Here is a 17,567-nt window from a genome sequence, read left to right as displayed (position 1 = left end):
AGACCAGGTATAAAATATTTCATTCCTTATAGGAATAAAAATATTCTGTAGTTATAATAAAAATTTATTTTTCTGTTCTCATATATTTATACACAGTCCTTAAACTTTACAGAGTTTCTAGCATATGTATCAATTTTAAGACTTATGAAGAAATTTTGCAAATGAGTACTAGGCAAAAAATGATTGGAGGTTATTAGCCTAAATCAGTGGGCCCACATAAAAAATAATACTGGTAGCTTATGTGATTTAAGAAACTTCAGAAGACAGCTTACTTCCCCGAAATAGGTTCCCCTTCAGCCAATTTTAGTTCTTCATATCTATTTCATAGTGCAATTATTAACTTTATTAAGCTGGATGCTTTTCTAGCTAGATAAATCCTACCATTACAATACAAATACGAGAGTATTAGCATGCCTTAGACAAAGGGCCCTTTGGAAAAAGACTAGGGCCACCAGTTATGGTAGGAGGATAGAGGGGTTCAAAGTTCATGTGCAGGACTCCTGGATGCCAAGCATTGGTCTGAGTGTTGGGGCACTGTATCATAGATAGAATTGGCCCTATTCATTAACCTGCCTAAACATGATGGCCTGCTATTAAGTTAATTCTGAAAAAAACACTGAAAGATATGTATAGTATAAGGCAGAATAAGTAAATTAACAAATTAACTGCTCTAATTTTTCTGTGAATTTATAATTAATTCTCACCAAAGATGAGACTAGTCCACAGAACTACTATTGAAACTTGATATAATTAATTTCAGGGAGAGGAAGATAGATCACACTTGACAGGAACTGACTATTCAGCGTCCAAATTAAGTTATTCAAGTACATTATATTCACATATAGTCCAGAAATAAAGAAATTATAAGCATGTGCATATTGTTCTAATTAATATGAGAAGAGGCAAATTGACAAGTTTTCTCATGCATTTGAGCAATTATTGCCAACCTTTGAATAGACAGCACGAAGCAGGAAGGGGGTATTATTTTTCAACTGATATTACAACTCATCCCACCTCTCCTAAGCTAACTGCTACGACTGGTATGTTTTTTAACATATAACTCAGCTTCTAAGTGTAATGACACCTGGAGAAGTGTACCTTCAAACAATATGTATAAATAATGAATTTAAGTTAAGCACTAACAAGCTATTAGAGTTTAAATTACCACTTTCACATCATTTTATAATCTAGACATATTCTAAAGAAGAGTATTATTTATCCCTATTGAATCATGATGAAATTGAAACTTTTTTCCGTAAAATATCATAATTTAAAAAGTAGTTAATTTTAGAACCAAGCCTGGAACCCATTTCATGCCTCTGTCACCCATTTTTTTTTTCCTGACAAGCTAGAAAGACATATTGTGTTGTAAAAGGAAACTGAATTAAGATACAAAGGCATGATTATCAACCAGGGTCAGCTATCATCTTAACTTTGTGTACTGGGTAAATCATTTAAACTTTTTTCATATAGCGAGTGAGTATAAAATGAGATGATATACATCAAAGTACCTGCTAAATTAAGTAGCCATAAAAGCTATGAAATTGATTGAATTGATTGAATTTTTTTCTTAAACCGAGATTTTAATCACAATATGAAATGATTACTAACAACTGTAATGATTATGGTGATGAAAACTATCAATTATTAAATGTTTAATTGTCAAACTAAATACTATGCGTATAGTTTTTTATTTATCCCCACTGATTTAGCAGTAGAGCCAAGAATGAAATCCAAATCCCCTTGATCCACACATCCTGCTCTTATCAGCTTCTCCTAAACCTTTAGCACATCTACATCTGCAGCTACATCTACATAGATATATACATATCTAGCTACTTGCACAAGCAGATACACAAATCTACACAATAAAATTTTAAAAAATGAGTATGATTTAATTTAAAGTTAAGATAATCTTACACTTTGTGTATGTGTCTACAAATGTGATTTTTTGATGTGAAAAGCCACCTTCTCTAGCTTATTTAGTAAATTAAATATTTCAATTATTTAAAACTTTGACACCTGGTTAGTATGTGAGAAAGTTTTAGGAAACTAAAATGAAAAGAAATGGAAATGTATTAAGTTAAATGATACAGTGCTAGAACTCTTTATTAAGAAAGATATTAAATATTACTCTCATAGACATGCCATCTTTCATGTCATTCTTAGTTCAAGGACTTCTTTTTCAATATAATCTGAGTGATTTAATCACATTTAAATCACATGCATTTTGTCTTTTGAGTTATGTAAAACTTTCATTGTTGACAAAGTCTCTATTCAGAAAAGCATGTGAGACAGAGTGATTTACTCAAAATGCAAACAGGAAGCATATTTCTTGCATTAATAACTTTGTAGAATATCTTATCTTGTTAAGGATCATCTACGTAGAATTATGCAGAACCGTTTGTCTTATTTTATTAAAACGCAATATTGACTCAAAGGGACTATTCAGAATTAATAATTATTTAAATTGTTTACATATTGACTCATTTAGTTGCTTTTATATGCTATTTAAACATAAATTGATAGTTTACATGTGCCCTAGTGAGCTTGTCTGCTACTATTATGTTTTTTGTATTAATCATGGATCTTCCTACCTTCTTCGTTTTCTCCCTTTCTCCCTCACTCTCTCCAACAGTACAGAGGTTGGAGAAATTAGTTAAGTTTGGTGCATAGCTAGTTTGAGGTGACTGTGGGTAAATGAAAGGAATATTTCCAATATGAACTTAGATATACCACTCTAAATCACAGCAAAGAGAACTAGGGTGAAGCTTACAGGTTATTGGTTACGAATGGTAACTGAATATTTGGAGTGAATAAGAATTATCAGATTCTATATATTGAAAAAAGAAATTATGGCTTAGGAAGAAATTACAGTAGCACCAATAAAGGTAAAAGAGAGAAATAGTTACTAAATTCATTCTTGTGGTCTAAAATATAATTTATGTAAGGAAATTACATTTTTAAAAACATATGATCACTGAAGGTGTGTCATGGCACATTTGTAGTCTTTCTAATACAGACTTATATGTTTTAATATATATATGAGGTTAATGTCAAATTAACCTATGCCTTTCTTTTCTTGGACTGTTCTTTTTTGTCTGTTTGAACCATGGGAGAGTGAAAAAGACATTGGATGATTTAGAGTCTACACTTAGATTAAAGTTAAGGAATTTTCCTAAGACCCTGAAACCATACTCTCACAAACTAAGGACTATACCTTTTTTTTTAAAAAAAATGTGACTCAAAAGCAAGATTAAGAAGGAAATAATACAACTAAATTTTCTCATAAAGAAAAATGAAAACAAAGAAAATAACTTCTGAATGCAAATGTAAGTCCATTTGGTAACTATGTAATTGGAGTTTAAAAAACTCACATGTTTGGAAAAATAAAATGCTAAATTCAGTATAAGATAGATAGTTTCATTTCAGGCTTCATCCATTCATTAATGGCAGATTTTGCTACTCAGAAGAAATTAAATACTCTCTTCATTTATTTGCATATTTTTTCTCTTTGAGAAAAAGGATTGCTCCGTGGAGGGATAAATAATTCTAACTCAACTTGTCTGAATAGAAAATTTCGAACTTCATATAGCAAAACTTTTCATTATTATCCTTTAAATCTATAAATCAATGTTTATATTTTATGGTCTCCTGAAATAACGATTGTTTCAGAGTATAGTCAAAACTTCCACTAAGTTTTCAGACACTGTGATAATACCTCTCCCAAGGAGATAAGAGAGAGAGAGGTCGAGAGGTCAGTAAATAGATATAGAGATATAAAAATGTAGATATACATTACATATATGAGATATATATATTATATATATAGTATATATAGACATGTACTATCTATCTGTGTATCTTTATAGCTATATGATAAATGCCAACCTACTCTCTGGAAAAGACACTGGCAGGATAAAGAATTAATTTTTGCATTGTGTTTTTATACTGAAAAGTAGAATAATCAATCAATTGGAATCCTATATCATGTCTAAATTAAACTTAAAATAATTTTTATATCCTATTTTGAACATTTTTCATTGAAGATATCAAAAACTCTTTTTCGGTGGAACACTCTGATTCATTGAGTGCCTAATAACACTTGTTTGATATCCCTTTAAGAAGCATTTTTTAATATAGCACTTAATTGTATTCAGTATTTTGTTTAAAAAAATATTCTTAAAAAATTTTCATCTAATTGTACCAGTTCAATGTATCAGTTGCAGATGTTGAAACTACCAAATAACTGTAGCCCAAACTTCGTAAACATATGAGTTTCAGAAGCTGTATGCTACCAGATGAGAGACTGCATGTTTTGCACATGGTAATTAGGTCCTAATGTCTTCTGGTAAGGCAAGCATTTCTTATAAGGAGAATTACTCATTGGCACTCCTTTAAATAAGCCATAAAATACATTCAGGGCCATCTACCAACAAGTCTGTCCACCTGGTTTTTCTGCGAGCAACAGAACAGATCACAGTTTCTTGGCTAAGCCCACCATAGAGTAACGTGTGTTTGGGGGACATACACAAAAATATTTTCACTGTTTCTTTAAATACTGGAATCACATTCAGGAAAGTAAGAATATCACACTATGAGAGACGCAGGGGAATGAGTTGAACTAAGGCAAAGCCATGTTAACATCTCCCGTCTCATTTTTATTCCATGGCATACGCTCACTGAATAAAATAATTCACAAATCAGTTTAAGTACTTGTCTCTGTTACATTACTATTTTCTTCCCTCCCTTGCACCCTCTCTTCTTTCCTTCCTTTTTTATCATGTCTTTGGTTTCTTAGTATACGTCTTTCAAACTTGTAAATTAAGTGTATGGATCATCTAGCCTTAAACTTACCTGTTTTTTTTTGGTTTTTTTTTTTAAATCTGTGGCATGTACAGACCAATTTTTTCATTAAGTACTATTTTTATCTCATCATCCTGGGTGGTACCAAGTAAACTGAACACAGAGTTCCTGCATTATTGCCATGTGGTAAAATAGAGTCCCATTATCTGAAAGCCGCCTTTTAGAACAACAAATTATTTTTTCTCAGTAGTTAACGTAGATTTTAATGAACTAAAGATGAACACGTGATGAACACATGGTTTATGTATCAATGTTTTTCTTTAGTGCTACCTCTCTTCCAACCAGTGCTTTCCCACAATGGGCAAGGAGGCAGCTGGGACATAAACATTAGGGGATACAAGGAATGGTGAGAAAGAGAGTTGAAAACATTATCTGCACAGACCATATCTTTATCCAGGTCTGTGACGATTTCACTAAAGTTGCCTTATTGTTTCTCTCTCCACTAACTCCACACAGAACTTTTCATTTCAATACATTTTGGAGCCCATGAGCTGACAGGGAATTACAAGACACAGGAGATATTCATTTTAAAAGATTTGAAGGCAAAAAATTCAAAACACGTTTTTAATTTTTCTAGAAACAAACAAAAAATGTTATCGAAATAGGTATTTTTATACTTCATGGACAGTTACCCGTGTTTCTAATGCTCCTAAAATCATCTAATTTGCATAAGCCCGGTAGCTTCCATGTCTGAGCCCATTGTTTTTCTCCTTGCGGAAAGAAACAGAGTACGTAAATAGGCCATCAAAATACCTCATCTGTCTATTTATGGCCTTTCTCACTTAGCAAGAGCAGTAGCAAGGATTTATACTTATATAGAGCTTTTCAATATAAAATTACAATTGAATATGAAAGCACAGAGTGGAGCTATTTGGCCAATCACATGACAAGCATTCAGTAAATAACAACAGCAAGTTGCCAGGAAGGCAAGACAATTATAATTTCCAAATCCTATGTTGAAAAATTGACATTAAAGAAGCTTGATAGTAGATGAATGACAGAATGACCTCAACTTAGATTTTTTTCGAATTATAAAAATGATGCATAATGATGTAGAAAAATATGTCTATTATAATTACGTATTGAACTTTTCTGCTGTGTCCTTTAATTGTATTTTCTCAATCAATTTTCATAAGAACTCTACTTGATAGGTACCATTATATTTATGTTATGTTAAAAGAAGCTGTGTCAGAGAATTTAGTAATTTACACGAGGACACACGCTGTTAAATATAAAAGATATTTGGCTTGGTGAAGCCAAGCCAAGCACTAGGATGAAGTATTCACACATTTAACCACAATATTTATTTAATATAAATTTATCTGTTTTAGTATATTAATATTCTAGCCTTCTGTGTTGTTTTATCTCTTTATCTCTGCCTCACTGAATTTTTTCTAAAATATATGCATTTAAAATGTACTATTATAAATCATTTAAAAATGTTTATAGTTATAATTTGCTCTTAAAAATACTTAAATAAATATCTACTGAAATATCTTCCAAGATCTCTGACTATATTTATTTTAAATTTTCATAAAGGAATTTGTTAGATTTAACTATTAAAAATATCTTCAAATTTCCCTCAAAAATTTTGATAACTTACATAAACAAAATAACTGTTATAGTCTATTTTAAGTCTATAATATTTATTTTAATATATATTTATATATTTAAATATATTTAGTATATTTTATATAACAGACATTGTATAGAAATAACAGACATTATATAGAAATCAAATAACAGAGTTAATATCTTATTTTAATGATACATATACACAAGTATTATAACTATTACACACACAAAAACCTATTTGTGTATGCTAGCGCCTGTTTCATTCATAATCATCAACACTTATTATTATAATCTTTGATTTAGTTTTTACTTTCTAATTAATATCCATTTGTCTAAAAATAGAAGGTATACTTAAGAGTAAAACTGAAATATATACAATATATTAAAATGTGGGGAACATGTTTCTGTGCATAGGAAATTACATTTTCTGTTATTTTTAATTTTGTGAATAGTAGTAAGCATGAGATCATGCTGCATATACTGTTTTGTAAAATTAATTTCAAATATTTTATAACAACTCAGACACTTCAAAAGTGAAAAGAACAATATAGAATATATTTTTTATACATTCTACAGATTAATGAAAAAATACGTTATTTAAAATTGAGGTAACTGATCTCATCCTCCTCCCCCATCACCCATATTCTAATTCTGTGTTCATCATATACATGAATGAGTTCATACTCTTACTACAAATACAATGAATATAAAAATATATTCAAACTCAGTTGGATATTCCTCAGGCAATATTGGATATCAGCGGTGGTGGTTAAACATCATTTTTCCCCTCTCTGTTCAAAACTAATAAAGTATAAAAACAAGAATACAGATAGTGATCAAAATACAATACTGCATTAGTTCAGGCCTCTACTAGCCTCACTGCAAAATGTATTCAAATTTTCTAAACACGCCAGACACTGATTTGCCCAAAGACAGATCAAGAAAGTGGAGGATGTGTGTGTGCCTGTGTTGGAGGGGGATAGGGAAGGAAGCAAGGCAAAACTTTACCCTGGTTAACTTAAAGATGGCAGAGAAAACAAATAACATACCTGACCTTCTTGAAAAAAATTCAGGACCAATGCAAAAGAAACAAGAGTCATAAAAAGTGACTGTGCTAATCTAGCTCAATACATAAATACAGATAAATGAAAGTTAGAATTTCAACATCAAATAAAACTCTGCACCTAGCACTGAAAAAATAATTAGATGGACAAAACTTTTCCCAACATCATAAGTGATAGGTGAACATATTATTAAAAGTTCCTTAACATTTCCTCATTTGGGTGAAAATGTTGAAAGTTTCCCATTTATGACTCACTAACTGAATTTGGGAAATATTGCCTACAGTGCCATCCATTTGCAAGGACAGAAATTAAATTTGATATAAAACATAAGAAAAATAAGGGAATAAAAATAAAAGATGCTAGGAAACATCATGAAACTCATAAAAATGGTTGAGCATCAATAATAAATGTACATCGGAACTTGACTGCTGTCTGTGTCTCTCTGTGTGCCTGCTTCTGCCTCTCTCTTCACTTTAACTGAATTATTTTTATATATTTTTCTTCTGACTGGGTTCTGGAACTCTCCATATTTCTAGTTCATACATCAGTAAATAAAGATAAGACCTCCTCAAAGCTTTGTATCTGACAAGCCAAGACACCAAATTCTCTCTGTATTCTTGCTTCAAAATTTTTGTTGAGAACTCTTTCATCTTAGGACAACTTGCCAGCAATGGCAGATGTCGGGAAAATATTGAAAGTATACTAAGAGGAATAGAAGGAAGGAGGAAGAGCAAAGCCTGAAAGAGTTGTGCTGGGCAGATAATGCCATTGTTTGCTTGCAAACCTGTCACCAGGTAACCAACACAGCAACTAACATGTACACACACTCTGGTAGCCACAGATCATTTTTAGACATACCTCTACCTATCCCATTCAGATCATACAACACAAAATGCAAGACAATCTAAGGGAATGTCCAAGTATTACAACCAGAGGGCTGAGATATGGCCACTGTTGTGTGAGTTTATACACACTTGTTTTGGTTTTTGTTTTAATGGTTCTGCAAACTCTTGTCTTAATGATTATATTTTACACCCCAAGTACCACGTATGCAATAGGCATTTAAAGATAGATTGCTTACAACTTTCATATTTACTATATTGGGAGATAAATAGCATTTTTGCAATGGCCTTTATACTAGAAAATAAGAAGCAACAAACAACAGACAATTTATTGATTCCCCCCTTTTATAAAATGAGTAAGATATTGGGGAAGAATATCCAGTTTTATCTTATTTTGCCTTAGTTGACTGATTTCTGCAGATCCCTGTACCTAGCATTTTCCATAAAGAGTAACATTAACAATCTCTCGTTCACCACACTTGGTGTTTTGTTGGAATCATGACTCTCTTAAGTAAACATCAGTTGACTTTTTATTTCATATTATGGGCTTAACTTATTAAAATTACATTTCATAACTCTTCCTTAATCATTGCTTCCTTTAGCAATCCCCCAAATTGCTAAAACCATTAGCCAAAGCTGGGGTATGTGCTTTAAGTTACTTATATTTAGCAGGAAATCTGGATTTTATTTTCATCATTTTATCTATCCATGAAGTATTGCTCTAAAGGGCATGAATTTAAAATTTTTAAAAAGATGCTTTTATACGGTATGACTAATATTCTTCTTTGAAATATTGCCACAACCTTCAATCTGTTTTCCAATCCAGTGCTGTTTAAAGTTAGTTAGTGGAAAAATAAACATAGGGCGGTCAGGGTGGAATGTAGCCCTCATTGGAATCATTGGAAGGAGTTTAGAGAAGGATTAGACTATCATCACTTCTGAGAATGCCCAGGGGTACCTACATTCCAAAGCATAGGGTTCCCGAGTTTTTTTAGCAAGCATTCTAATTTTAGGTTTAAAAATGCTGTATGGCATTGATTCACCAAAATTCATGGTTATCTGAGTCTTTTTTTTTTTTTTTTCTAAAAGGCTCCTCATTTAACAGTCACTTATTTGTTCTATTATGCCATAAGAATTTCAGTGCAATACGTTGGGGAGTGATGTTTCTCTGTCTTCAATCCTTCCTGAAGGTGAAATTTCTAGAAAAGGGGTTCAGAACAAGTAATACTACAGTGGCCCACTACAGTTTTTTTAAATTAGATAGATAGGTAGATAGATAGATAGTTAGATATAGATAGATGGATGTTGTATTAGTCAGGGTTCTCCAGAGAAACAGGATCAATAGAATGTGCATTTATATAGAGAGAGAGATTTATTTAAGGAACTGGATCATGATTATAAAGGCTGGCAAGTCCAAAATCTGCAGGGTAGGCTGACAGGCTGGAGACCCAGAGAAGGGTTGATGCTACAGTTCCAGTCTGAAAGCAGAATGCTGGCTGAACTGTGTCTTTCTTGGGGAATCTCAGTCTTTTTTCTTGCAGGGCCTTCAACTGATTAGATGAGGCCCACCCATATTATGAAGGATAATGTGCTTTACTCAGAGTCTATTGATTTAAATGTTAAACTCATCTACAAAATACCTTTGTAGTGACACTTAGATTGGGGTTTAACCAAATATCTGCATATTATAGCCTAGCCAAGTTGACATGTGAAATTAATCATCACAGGTGTATTAAGTAATATAATTCTCAAATATTTTATATTAGAATTTCAAAGCATTTGACAACTGTACACATAATATCTATGAAATTGGTATTACTACCATGTTTTTATATTGTTGAAAATAAAGAAGAAAAATATATTCTGGTTTTCTCATCATAAAACTTAAAAGAATCTAAATTCCTGAGACTAAATTTACTGGCTAAGTTATATGCACAAATTGAAAGAAAATGAAATAGTTGTTTCCCAGGTACTTTATCTTTCATAATCTGTTACTAAGAGATTCTTAAAGTTTCAGAATCTGTTCCAGTATAGAAATATGGCCACAGGGCTTCTGTAAAATAACCATTAAAATATAGAGAGGAGACCTGTCATTCTTATTATAAAAGGAAACTTCACCCACCTCATAGTCCAGAAAAATGCAAGTCTTACCAGGTTTTACTATTGGCAGAAGCTAGATTCTGTTAGGATCCAATGCAACATATCTACTCTCAACTCTCCCAACTGCCCGGAATCCACCTAGAACTAATGGCTAATTACACCCGTTGAGGCTTGTTTTCCACTACTACCTCCAAGTAATGTCTGCCATGATTAAATCTATTAAAATTCAGGACAAGAGAGCAGAAGAAAAACTCCTTGGGTTATAACAATGATTTTGTTTGGTCTTTCCATATTGCATAATTTTCTATCCTCGAAGATAATAAACTGAGGATATGCTATTTGAAGATCTAGAATCACATCCACTGGAAATGGCTTGATAATTTTGTCCAAGCTGGTATACTGTGGAAGAAGACTGAATCCATATTTCTTTAATCAAGATGAAAAGTGATCGAGGTATTTTAGGCTTTTATTTCTGTGGTGAATACTTATTTGTCAGCAATTTCAGTTCAGACTGCACACACTCACCCTCTACCTTGCTCTGTAGATGTTTTAATGTGCAGACATGATTGAAAATTTTTATAAGGTTTTCATTTAATTTTGTTATAATATCCATCTCTTCATTTTGTATTTGCCTAAGAATAGCCTCTTCCTTGTTCAGTACAAACTGTAACTTTTTCAAATTAACAAATTATTTCTTCTTACATTTTATATTTTTCTCAGTGCCACTGATTTGTTAGCTTGCAAAGTTAATCACTTTTCAACTCCTTCTACATTATTCTTCAAGGGCTCAGCGCTACATTCTAGAATTTTCCCATGATGGGAGTCAGCATTCTTAAGGGGATATATGTAGTGCTTCTGGTACTTATCAGAGAAATTGCACTGTGTACATAAAGTCTCTGAGTCCTTCTCACAGAAAAAAAGCCAAAAGCTTGTTCTACTTCTCAAACATAGCATTCTTTTCCTGCCTCTTCTTTTTTCCTCAGATCTGGAGAGTACCTTAATGATTTCAGTCAAATTACTGAACTGGGATTTGCTCCTGAAATTCTTGCCTGGACAGTAAAATGGTAGGTGGGCATGGAAAGGTATAATCTAGATCCTTCTAGGACATATTTGTGCAGGAGTGACTGAGTTGTGACCACAGTGGATAGCCATGGGTCTTCAAGTAGTTCAGAGAGATGGGGCAGCTAGACTTCTCCTGGAGGTCTGCCAGGGCTGTCACAAATTCCACTGAGCTTTGAACAAAAGTAGTGCATAAAGTAATGCCCCTTTCATCAGGGACTGCCTCTCTAGAACTCAAGACCCAGTGAGAAGTGGACATTCCCCAGACCTCAGAAACTAGCTTTAGGTTTCACTGGCCTGGTATGCTGATGGCAGGCACTGAGGTTTTGTTTAATTTCCTTCCTCTTAGCTCTGGAGGTAGCTGCCAAGAAGGATCCCCAACTTGAAGATCAATCACATATTGCCCATCTAACGTTAAGTTCAATGACCTTCTCTTCCAGAAAGTAGCCACAGACCCAAGCAAGCAAGCAAGCAATCATTCCTTTACAATTTAGACATCTAAAGAATGTCACCTTAACCAATGACAAATTGATGACTTGGAGTAGATGGCGCAGATGCTCAGGGGGCACACAGATGCTGCAGCATGGGGCACAGGACAAGGACCTCAGCACAAACCTGTGTGCTCGGGTCCTGCATCAAAGGTGCACACTTGGCCCCTGTGATGATTGGCATTCCCCCATAAATGGTCACTATGGTCTTTTGAAGATCATCATAAACACACACACACACACACACACACACACACACACAAACACAATCTAATACAAACTATGCCATGTGAAACTGAAAATGAATTCAACCACAACCTACAGAGAGAAAAACCTGCCTCCACTGCTTATACCCTTGTCCCATTTCAGTCCATCTCCAAAAATAAATCAGATTACTTGAATTAAAACATTTCATGTCAGTCCTCTACCCCAGTAATTTTCAAAATTTGGTCCTTAGTCCAGCAAGAAATTCTGGGGTTACAACCCAGACCTACTGAATTAGAAATTCTGGAGGCAGAACTCATCAATCTGTATATTTGCAATCCCTCCAATGCTTCTGACGCACCTAAATTTTGACAGCCGCTGCTCTACACAAAATCTTGCAATGGCTTACTCAGAGTAAAAATCAAAGTCCTGGTGATGATCTAGGACCTAAGGATCTTTTTTCCTCTCATACATTTTTCCTGCTTGTTAACCTCTTCAGATATACTGGTCTCTTGGCTGTTCCTTGAATAAAACAAATTCTCTAACATCTTCTTACATTGTACTCTTTCTTTTCTTTGTCTAATATTTTGTCCTAGTGATTCATGGACTTCAGTACCCCCTTTCCTGGAGTGTCACTCTTCCAGTGAGTTCTTTTAGATCTCCTGCTTAAATTCACACCCTCCACTGAGAATCTCTCTCCTTATTCCCTGTTGAAGTTTCTCCTCAATATTCATCTTGACCTACCATACTATATTTTTAGCTTAAGTATCTTGATAATTGTCTTCTTCCTATATTAGATCTTGAGATCCTTGAAAGCAGTTTTTTGTATGGTTGCTTGTTTTATCTTGATTGGTTCACTTCTGACGCCCAAGAACATCCAGTATTGCATGCAACAATCAATAAATTGGTGTGGAATGACTGAATGAAGAGAATATTTTAAGTAGAAAAAAATAAATGAAATTCTTCCTGGTCTATATCCAATACAATTTGTAAAAATTAAAATATCATATATTTATTTCATAGCATGATTGGATACCCTGTTTTTTGGATTATATTATGCTTATATTATACATTTCACAAGTGCACACTTAGCTTCAAATGTATGGTTTCTACTTGGAATTTTAGAGGGGTTGATTTCAACATAATTATTTTTAATATATCATTTAACTCTTGCACGTGAAATCCTTTATATTTATAATATTTTATGTGCTTTATCCTTCATTATTCCTATGTTTTCTTTCTACATCTTTCCTTCTTAATATGAAAGATCAATGTGTTGTGAAATTTTTCTCTTAAGCATTATTGGAATTATAACTGACTTCTCATTTTATTTATTTAAAAATACATAGAACATTTCCCATAGTAGAGCAAAACATATATTCCATTTTATAATTATTCTAAGGTCAATTTTTGCTTCTTTACATGTAAACTCTCTTTTACATATGACTTACTCAGAAATACTCTAACACTGTGTTTGAGAAACTACAAAGCATATTCATGGATATTCCCTTAAGAAATCTTTTCAGGACTTTACCTAATTTTATTATCCCTGAAATAGAGAAGTCAGTCTGAATTAGTGGAAACAGCATGAACTGGGATGCAGGAATTTGGTTTTATTGAATTTGCTACCCACAATGTTGGCCAAGTCATTTAATCTCACTGGATCTCAGTTACCCCATCTACAAAATAAAAGTTTTGGACTTTAGACTTCAGTAATTTATCCTGATTTTATCCTCTTTAAAATTTGTCTTTTTTTTTTTTTTTACTTTATTTTACTTTCTTACCAAATGGACTTCCCTGTGAAGCATAGATTTTCAAACTTCTGTGTTTCATTTTTTGGCATCTGAGGTATTTATTACCATGGGTTGGAGGAAAAGAGCTTCCTGCAGGGAATTTGATAACGTTTCCTTGGTCACTAAATACCTATTCCTCACATTGGAGATTATTAATGATTTTCTTTCATAATTCTCATCATTTATGCACTTTCACAGAATTTATCATGACCAGAGAGATATGTGTCAATTCATTTACTCTTTTATCAATTTGGATTCAAATTGTTTTGTAGCACAAAGTTGCAGTTCAATATGGGCACTCTAATTTTCAGTGATGATAGCATACTTGCAGACTTCCTTTGATTATTTTTCTTTCAGTTGTATGAAAGAAATTTCACAGAAAAACTCCTCTTTGGTAATTACTTTTTTCCAGAGATGTTTTTCTTTTAATTTTATTCTTGAAATATATGAAGGGAAGAATAAATAAAGGGATGGATGGTCAGTTTCATTTCTCTACAAACATAAATCAAAAAATACAACAGTGGCACATGGCAATAGCCACAGGGAATTAAATTGTTTCAAATTTTTGATGGTAAAATCATTTTAACAGTAAGTATAAAGAATGAGAAAGTCTTTTATTTGCTAAAAATTAAAAAATAAAACCTTTCATTTGTTCATTTATTAAGAAAATCCTTTGGGTTACAGAAAGTTTTAACTATAAATGATTTTCTTTAACTGAAAAGTTAAACAGAAAAAATAATAGGTATTTTATGTAGCTCTGAAGGCTTGGGGTTTCAGTTATATAAACCAGGATTGAAAGAAATACCATATTAAAAAATGTACAAATTTATTTATTTACCAGAATTATTTGGTGCCTTTTCTTTTGTAACTTCAGTATGTGTATGGTTTATTTTCTAGTCTAAGGGTCAGCTTTCCTCTAGGGGCACCACAGAATTTCTAGAAGTGTTGCTATTAGTTGTTATTACCAGTTCCTTTTTTGTTACTTCTGTAGATCTTATTTGTCTGCGCTTCTCTACTTAACAAAGTGAGCCTTGCCATTTTACCAACTCTGGGTATATCTGAGGGATAGGAGAAAAAAAAGAGAAACTCAAAATATGGAATATAGCAATTTTCTCACCATTCCCTGAACTTTACTCAAAATACTCCCATGTATAACCCAAACAGTCATGATACTTCCCATGTGGATAATTCTTTTACCACTGAAAGATTTTTTTTCACAAGAATTATATTTAACAAACAACAATTTTTGCAGAAAAAAATCTAAATAGTCTCATTTTTTACTACATTTGTCTGAAATGTGCTTGTATTTGTGAACTGCCTATTCTCCTACTGCTTAAATAATTATCTGCTAAACTTTTCCTTAAATAAGTATGTGCTGAACTTGATGTATTTATGGCTCAGACTTTCTGACAAGAGGATTTTTATCATCAACAAGGAAATGACAGGTGAAGTGTCTATTTTTACACATCAATTCAATTCTTACTATAATCAGTAGTAGTGATTATGAATAAGCTGACTCTTCTTTAACCGAGTTCAACATTTAGTGTACATTTTGTGTTTGTTTACAATTAAATTTTAAAATGTAATAAAATTATTGTGGGGGATAGAATTATTATCCTACTTAGAGTTATAATTGCTAGACCTAAATAATTCATTATGATTCTTTTCAAGAATATTGTATGTGGTGACTTCTGAGAAATTAGATGGAGAGGGAGTATAGCATCATTAGAGAAAACTAATGAAGTGATATAAATAAAAGGACTAATTGACAGCATGCATGGACCACAAAATTAGGACAACCATCAACTTACGAGAAATAATGGCCAATATACGATGGATATGATTACCCTATTTCAATGTAGCTGAGTTACTAGAAAATTACAGAGAGAAAGACTGCATGAAAAGCTTTTTAGTTTTGGTGTTCAAAGAAGGTTCTATAAGGAGGTGACATGTGAGCTATTAAGAGGCAAAGAGCATATGACAGTATGTGACTCAGATACCATGAAGACCCAGGTTCCTGGGGAGAGGATTCCAGGCAGAGAAAAGAGTGATTGCAAAGGTCCTAAGTTGGGAAGGATTCTAATTAAACATGATACTGACTTTTTTTTTTTAGCATGGAGTGATGAATATTTTATTTCCTTCCATTCTTATGCTTTTCTTTCTGTTATTTTTTACATTAATTTGAAGACATATATTAATTTTACCTTTGACTAATAACAAATATTTGAGGGTATTTTTTTTTTTTCTGAGCACAGATTTAACTATGTCACATGGGTTTTATAATATAGTGAATTTTTAATTGTTTTCTCATCTATAAGTTGAAGACCGTAATAGCATACATCTTCTAGGACTGTTGTAAGGATTAAATGATTGATGGATATAAAGGACTAAGAAGAGGGACAGAAATATAACAATTGCTCAACATATGTTAGCTATTTCTCCTGCTTCCTCTTCTCTTTATTATCATTCTTAATGATATCCATGTTTTATTATGAATTCTTTGTGCTTTATCATACATTATTTGATTTTGTTCTGTTTTGTGCACTCTAGTGACTTAGATTATGTGCCTGTATTTGTGTTTCATGACTTATGAAATCTCGATAGGATTTTTACTCCAGTATAACATCCACAAAAAATATTAGAACATATATTTCCTTCTACGTGCACTTCACTCATTGTTATTTCTTGTTATTATCTCCACCTACACCACCCATTTTAACTTTATATATGTTTATAAAAATTATATTCTGTTCTGTAATAGGAGGTATTTAGAATTGTCTCTGCAGTTAAATTGTTTATTACTCTTATTGCTGTATAAAAAAATATTCCAAAACTTAGTGACTTAAAACAGCAAACATTTGTATGCCTTTAGCTTCTGTGGGCCAGAACTCCAAGTGTTGCCTAGCTGTGTGATCTTGCCTCTAGTTTATTATCTCTCCTGAGGTTGCAGTCAAGCTCTTGGTCAGTCTCATCTGACCAAGCTTGACTGGTCGAGCTCAGTCAAGTCTCATCTCAGAGCTTGAATGGGAGAAGTGTTAGCAGGATTCGGTTCCTCGGGTTGTTGGACTGAGGCCCTCAGCTTCTCACGGGCTTAGCTCCCTTCCATGTGGGAATCTCCTTAGTGCAGCTTCATGTCATGGCAGCTGGCTTATTCCGGAGCAAGCAAGGGAGAGAAGCCAAGATGAAAGCCACTGTCTTTTTGCAGTCTAATCTTAGAACTGCTTTCTGTCATATTCTATTCCTTAGAAGGAAGTTACTAAATCCAGCCCACACTCAAGGGAAGGAAATTACACGAGGGAATGAACACCATGAGGCCGGGACCAGCAGAGGGCCTCTTACAGGCTGCCTACATCACACAGATTCAGTGCTCAGAGCTTGATTTTTTATGATCTCAGAGTCAACAACTTTGCGTTACTTATTTTGATTTATCTTGTATTTGTTCCAATTTCCCACCGTCATATAGATTCTCCTATCCTGACACTTGTGATTTGAGTTTTACGTTTTAGGATTTGTGGTTTATGATTTATATTTTGGCACCCTTTCCCGCCCCCACCCCCCCCCGCAAGAAAAAAATGG

At 33.1% G+C, this 17,567-nt stretch overlaps 1 pseudogene; it reads right to left on the bottom strand.

Moving 5' to 3' along the window:
* Positions 1 to 1,831: 1,831 nt before the first annotated feature.
* Positions 1,832 to 11,401, bottom strand: LOC133076337 (tripartite motif-containing protein 60-like; annotated as a pseudogene).
* Between the last annotated feature and the right edge of the window lie 6,166 nt (positions 11,402 to 17,567).

This window comes from Eubalaena glacialis, chromosome 16 (assembly GCF_028564815.1).
Source record: "Eubalaena glacialis isolate mEubGla1 chromosome 16, mEubGla1.1.hap2.+ XY, whole genome shotgun sequence".
In the NCBI taxonomy this organism is placed as follows: Eukaryota; Metazoa; Chordata; class Mammalia; order Artiodactyla; family Balaenidae; genus Eubalaena; species Eubalaena glacialis.
The sequence above is the reverse complement of the archived record's forward strand: the minus strand, read 5'-3'. Positions and strand labels throughout refer to the sequence as shown.